We start from the raw sequence: 7,390 nt of genomic DNA on the forward strand, positions 1-7,390 counted from the left end.
CCTTGGGGGAAGGTGAACAGAGTTTGTATTGATTTTTACTCTGAACTCCCAGGGGCCTGAGGGGCTGGGCCAAATAGGGGAAATAGGGTTAATCTTTTAAATCACTGCTAGTCATAAAGTTATGAATGAATTAGAACCAAATTTGGTCAGAAACATCCTTGGGAAAAGGGGAACAGAGTTTGTATACATTTTTACTCTGAACCCCCAGGGGCCTGAGGGGCGGAGCCAAATATGGGAAATGGAGATTAGTCTTTAAATCGCTACTGGTCATAAAATTTTTCATGGATTTTAATTAGATTTGGTCAGGAACGTCCTTGGGGGAAGGGGAACCGAGTTTGTATGAATTTTTACTCTGAACCCTCGGGGGCCTGAGGGGTGGGGCCAAATAGGGGAAATAGGGTTAATCCTTTAAATCGCTACTAGTCATAAAGTTATGAATGAATTTGAACCAAATTTGATCAGGAACATCATTGGGAGAAGGGGAACAGAGTTTGTATAAATTTTTACTCTGAATCCCCAGGGGCCTGAGGGGCGGGGCCAAATAGAGGAAATAGGGTTAATCATTTAAATCGCTACTAGTCATAAAGTTATGGATGAATTTGAACAGGAACATCCTTGGGAGAAGGGGGAACAGAGTTTGTATAAATTTTTACTCTGAACCCCCAGGGGCCTGAGGGGCGGGGCCAAATAGGGGAATAGAGATTAGTCTTTAAATTGCTACAAGTCATAAAGTTATGAATGAATTAGAACCATATTTGGTCAGGAACATCCTTGGGGGGAGGGGAACAGAGTTTGTATAAATTTTACTCTGAACACCCAGGGGCCTGAGGGGCGGAGTCTAAGAGGCCCAAGGGTCTTTCCCCACCCTAAGGAACTTAGTTTCTTCAAACACAATTAGGTTGTAAAAATAATCCATAGGGTCTTTCAGTCCCTTAGAGAGTATGTGTATGAATAAATTGAACATGAACATTATTTTGACATTTGGTCAAATCCAACCAGGTGAGCGATACAGGCCCCATGGGCCTCTTGTTATCATTTTAGGCTGTATGTTACCTTACTGTGACGCAAATCCTTTATTTTCATCATTTAAGGCTGTATGTTACCTTACTGCGACATTTATCTCTTTTTCAAGTGAGTAAAAAACATGACAACATATTTAAAAATTACACAAGTATGCTATTACAACAGATACAAAATTTTGTTGATATTTTCAAAATGATATGATACGTGCACACAGTGAGATACTTGATTTATGAGGTAGCATGTAACCTTACAGAATCCTGATACAGGTTGTTTATTTTTTATTGATACAAAATACTCTGTGAATGGTATTGTGTCATCAGGCAACTTGATAAATTGAATCTCTTTTATCAATAAAACAAACTTTTTATTATTATTATTTGCTTTTATGCAAAAAGGAATCTGCATTTGTTATTTGAATCTCTTGAGTTTGAATTCCCTCAAAGAATGGCATTTTTTTTTATGAAGATACAACCTCCATAATCTGTCTCGAGTAAAAATGGAACTGTATCACCATACAACTCTGTTCCATTATACAATACATAGATTTTTACCTGTTCTAGCTTTACATATTAATATGTGAACAATTTTTATTCCGAATATTGTCATTTTTATTTGCTCATTTTTATTTTCTGCAAACTGATTTGTATGTTTGGTTGTACCTGTTTATATTGCTTGTTTTGTGTCAGGTTTTTTTTTCATCAATGTTTAAAGTCCTGATAACTGTTACACACATTGATGTTATCATAGCTGTGGAATCCTTGGGTTCCTCTCTCAATACACCTTGTACCTACTGCACCCTAAGACTAGTCTTTGAACTCTAACTGCATCAGACATATGTGATACAAGGTCAAGCAAAAATGACAAAATTTGATTGAGTTGAGGACTTAGGACTAGCTATGGCAGTGTAGCCAGCTTTGATTTGAGTTAATGACATATTTGAGAGTGGAACACATAGATTTCTGGGGTATTTTATGTATCTTTATAATTCAGTTTTGGAAACTTGAGATTGATATAGGGAAGAAAAGATTTTTAAAAAGAACATATGTATTTATAATCAGGCCATTATCATTGATAGTTTCACCAGTTTAGCACTGATAGATAGTGTAGTTAAACTCTGTAACAAACAGCAAAAATAGGCCTATTGTTTATATTTATGGTATATGTCTTACTGTTAAATCTGGAAACTTAAATACACAAAAGCATTTGCTGTGTTAAAAGTTTTCCTTTTCTGTTGAAATATAGTTATTGCAAAATTAAATATCTTAACCACAGTTTGTTGTAGTTATTTTTTTAGGTACCTGTAATCTGTCAACTAGCTGTTATAATGACACCCTCTTTCAAAGAGATGTCAGTAGAACAAAAAACAACCTTGTTAATGTCAGGTGACAAAAAAGGGATTTGGCAATTTATGTCAACAGTTGAACTTTGGAAATGTCTGGTATATATGGAACTTCACTTTTTATGGTGACTTGTAGTTTACAGTGTATAACTAGTTCAGAATAAAAAATCAAACAAAAAATAAATTAAAAGGTAATATAGCTATTGTTTTCCTGTCCTGCAATTTAGCTTTTACGGTATTTTGCACAGGTAATGCAAATATATGTATATTATAGGTGTATATTTCTGACTGTATAACATTGTTCCAGATCCATTTTACTTGTAGTTGTGTATATTTTTGTTGAATTGTGATTTTTTTGTATGTTTCCTCATCATTCCCATGCATTGTAGCACCACAATAGTGTTTTGTCATCATTAAATCAATTTATTTATGTTAGGTTTATCAATACATCAGATCATAGCTTCTAAACACTCCTTGTTCAGTATGATCAAGGGAAGTAACTCTCATGCAAGATTTGGAGCGAAATAATATCCACTGGTACTGATTTTTATTTTTATTTTTTGTTTTGCTTCATCTCCAAATTCTTATACTTTAATAGCTGTTCCACTATTCTGCAAAAAAAAAAATCAATATACAAGCATTTTGTAGGTGAAATGCATCACTAATTTTTGGGGAAGGACTATAACTGTTTATGTCAAGGTTGTTTGGGTAATAGTATATCATCTCAACAGTTAATCTTGTCACTCTTTTGGTCTATCCAATGAACCAAGTGTGATAATGAGCCAAATGCCTCCATTAGAATTTACTAAAATCTGCTGACAAATGATACCTCCAAAATCATCATTGCTTGCCTAAACATGATGATAATTCTGGTGATCTACCCGTATACACCCTGATAAGTTGATGATAGTTGTTTCAGTTCGCAATATCATATAAAATTCAGACAGAGAAAATGTTCACTAATATATACTATTTTATTTTGAGTATGGCCATGAAATGATGGACTATAAATTAAGTATGGTCAGTTGTGATGACCGGTGTCTTCACATGATATGTCAGTTCTTTGTCAGCACCCTCATGAGTATATGTGGCAGTGTTTACAGCTGTCGGTCTGTTTTAGTGTCGGTATCTTGATTTTAAACTCAATCATTAAAACAGTACAATTCATAATTATCAGTCATGACTCCAGGCAACAATTGACCAATCATACTTGTCATTTTTCGATATATATTTGTAATCAGGATTACTGGAATAAATTACTGAGAACAATTTTCATGAATTGCAAATATTCATGTCTGATACAGTACCATTTATTTATTTATACTCTTGCTTCTATCAGATCATCCCAAGAGGTAAAATAATCCTTGATATTCATGCATATTCTTTTTAAGTTGGGGTTTGACTAGTGTAGTGGATAATTACACATTGTAATAGCTGATGGCCTAGATTTAATTTTCAGTGAATCCATTATCCTAGTGGTAAAATCTAGCATTAAACATAAGGTTTAATGTGTTTATGCATTGATCTTATTATATCTCGTTGTAATTATATATGATTTACTTAGACCTATAACAATTGTTCATCTGGATATGGCCATCATATGCTGAAATATGAACTTTTGAAGGGCAAATGTAACTTTCTTATCTTTACTCTTTAGAGAGTTCTGTATTTAGGAGTAGATAACTCACACAAGATATACCCGGTAATACTCGCATCGAGTTTGTCAATACCAAGCATTTTTCATCCATTTGTCACTGATCTTCACTTTATTTGATCGTATTATTTAGAGATTTTTTCCCCTCACAGTCTCAAAGTTGATTGGTAGACTTACAATGATGAGTTCTGTGAGAGTCAATACCAGTTATCACTATGTTTGGGGTGTAGGTACCCTGTTATACTGAAATGATGAGTTCTGTGAGAGTCAATACCAGTTATCACTATGTTTGGGGTGTGTACCAGGTACCGTTATACTGAAATGATGAGTTCTGTGAGAGTCAATACCAGTTATCACTATGTTTGGGGTGTGTACCAGGTACCCTGTTATACTGAAATGAAGACAAAGTAAGGACATGTTTGTTTTTTAATGCAAGGTTTTTTCCCATTTCATTTTGTTATTTGTTCATTTTATTTCAATGAAACTTGGAGTTATTTTCTAATTTTCCAGAACTGCTCAGGAATCAATAAAAATAAGCAGAAATAAATTTCTAATTACAATTGTTGTAAAACAAAAAACTTTAAATGACAGTTTACTTCAATCTATTGTACCAGTCAACAGAGGTGTTTTAACCACAACAAAGTGCTTTGCTTTAGATAAAAAGTCTAGTAGAATGTGAAGCAAGAAGTTAGAATGTAAAGCTGAATACTCATGGGTTGTGTATGACCTTAATATTCACTGTTTACATTTGATATGTACTGTGTAGGATGTGAATTTCCTCCTACATCAAAAGAAAATGGAAAATATGTCAATTAATTTTTGAAGACTACTTCCTCAGAATTTTAAAATTTGAAGAGAAGTATCTAATGGTGTCTGAGGATTTTTCTAAGTTATTAAAAAAATTAGTCTTGTATATACATGATGGGATATATAGGAGATTATTATATAAGACATAGTCTATGTCTGTGTGATACATAAAAGGGATGTATCAGTAAACATTGATACCCACAATTCTCAGAGTAAATATTGGTAACCTTTTAGTTAATATCAGCTTTCTTTAACTGATGGTAGAGAAAATACTTGACAGAAATGCAAACTTATAGTAAATGTATATTAAGTTTCGTCTTTTTAAAAAAAGGAATTGTAACATTTAAACAATTTAATACTTGTGTAAGTGGACCATTCTTGTCAACCCACACAGTTTGGTTTACAAAAGAAATCTGTTTAAAATATGAACATTATGAAAAGATAAAAAAAAAAGAATTATATAAACTGTAAGTATCGGAATTGATTTCGCTCAATCATAGTCAGTTGAATGCTGGTAATAGTTGCACTTTCGTAGAAAATGCTTACTTACCAAAATTACTGTTATTATTTATAAGGTATACTATTCTTGTTCTAAAGGTATAACAGTATGATATATATTGTAGAAGTGATCTGTTATTGTTACTCTTAATGTACAAAACATGACGTGCCCAGCTCCAATTGGTATTGTTAAAGGGAGATAATCAAACATGTTAGTCTGTCCTATATTATAACCATCAATTGTGATAGTCTGATAGAAACTTCACCTGTAGTCAATTACTTCCAAGAGATTGCAGTCAAGGCACTTATCATTACAAAATAATTATGTACACATTTAGCTATTAGTTAAGATCAAATTTCTTATAAATAAAGTAAAAATCATATGAACAAAATGAGTAGATTTCTCAAATGACATATTCATATGTATTTTCTATGTTCTCTGATGAGCACATAATTAGTAAAATAAATACTTTACAAAAAACAAAATGCTCAGTGGTAAATATAGGATAGACAATCGATTCAGATTCCAAAGCACATCTAGTTATTGAATCATTTGATCTCCCAGACGTATTTTCCAAATGTTTTGAATTTTGTCAATTTTTTTTAATTTATTTTTACATGAAGCACAGGAGGCATAGTTTCTCAGACGAAAAAATTTTTGTCGAGATATAGGCTTTCATTTTAATGCAAGGCATTCGAAGATATTAATCTTAGACAAATGTTTTTCTTCATTGTTACCTGTTTATGAATATTTATCAACCTGAAGTTTACCAAGAACTGCCTTTTTTCCTGTTGTTGATCAGACAAGCATGATAATTCAACCTATTATCAGGACTGTTATATCTTTACTGTGTCACATGACTGTTAGTCAAATCACATGACTACCATGTGACATCAATGTATCTTTGCTTGCCCAGATACTACCAAAATAGTGTGGTAAGGTCTTAAGACCCTGCATGGTCTTGAGAGTGTTAAATTTACCGGACATTGTAAAGACTGATTCATTGTTTCATTCTGACATCTAACAGTTTTTAAGTTTTGTAGTTTTATTGCATTAAATTGAAAAATTAACACTTGTTTTGGTCTTATGTCGATTTTTTTGCTTCTGCTAAAAAAACATGTGATAGAAAAAATATCACGTGACCAGTGTGATACTGATAATAACCTGTGATAGAAAAAAAAATATCACGTGACCAGTATGATACTGATAATAACCTGTGATAGAAAAAAAAATATCACGTGATCAGTGTAATACTGATAATAACCTGTGATAGAAAAAAATATATCATATCACGTGACCAGTGTAACACCCTGCCGGTGATGCACCTGGACATCCATTGACATGCCTCCAGACCAATATGTAGTATGAACTGAAGTGAGACACACCAATGCCAACATATCTCTATCTATAGTTGGTGAGGCGAAAACTATAGGTGGAGTCGAGTAGGCGGTAAACCTGTATTGAGTATGAAAATAACCTTTGTTTAAGGTCGTTTACAAGGTCAGCAATCAACATATGCTCTTTGGAGTTTTTTGTTTTGTTTAACGTCCTATTAACAGCCAGGGTCATTTAAGGACGTGCCAGGTTTTGGAGGTCGAGGAAAGCTGGAGTACCCGGAGGAAAACCACCAGCCTACGGTCAGTACCTAGCAACTGCCCCACGTAGGTTTCGAACTCGCAGCCCAGAGGTGGAGGGCTAGTGTTAAAGTGTCAACCACAGGTGCCTGACTCGTTTTTATAAAATAATAACATATAGAGTACTTAAAACGAGTCAGGCACCTGTGTGTCAACACAACCCCAACGTTTACTAGAATAGGATAATCATTACGTTAATTGTTTAATGTTCAACTATTGTAGCGTTATCTGTTACCATACTGATGGATTGATACCGAAACTTTAAAATGGTAATACAAAAGTGACAGAACTGAAGGAAGAGCAATTTACTCATTAAGAAAAACCGGATGTTGCTTCATAAACGACATACACACTCGTTGATGTACGCTAGACAAAGCCTTACTCGAACTTGCTGAAAAGAAAAGAAATTAACACACAACAGACGAAAATACTTT

At 33.6% G+C, this 7,390-nt stretch overlaps 1 long non-coding RNA gene across 1 annotated transcript; it reads left to right on the plus strand.

The window, feature by feature from the left end:
- Positions 1-1,032: 1,032 nt before the first annotated feature.
- On the plus strand, positions 1,033-6,399 carry LOC117335620. The gene is made up of 2 exons (XR_004534469.1): positions 1,033-4,321; positions 4,395-6,399. It is a non-coding gene; the product is annotated as an uncharacterized LOC117335620 (long non-coding RNA).
- Positions 6,400-7,390: the final 991 nt, after the last annotated feature.

This window comes from Pecten maximus, chromosome 10 (genome assembly GCF_902652985.1).
Source record: "Pecten maximus chromosome 10, xPecMax1.1, whole genome shotgun sequence".
In the NCBI taxonomy this organism is placed as follows: domain Eukaryota; kingdom Metazoa; phylum Mollusca; class Bivalvia; order Pectinida; family Pectinidae; genus Pecten; species Pecten maximus.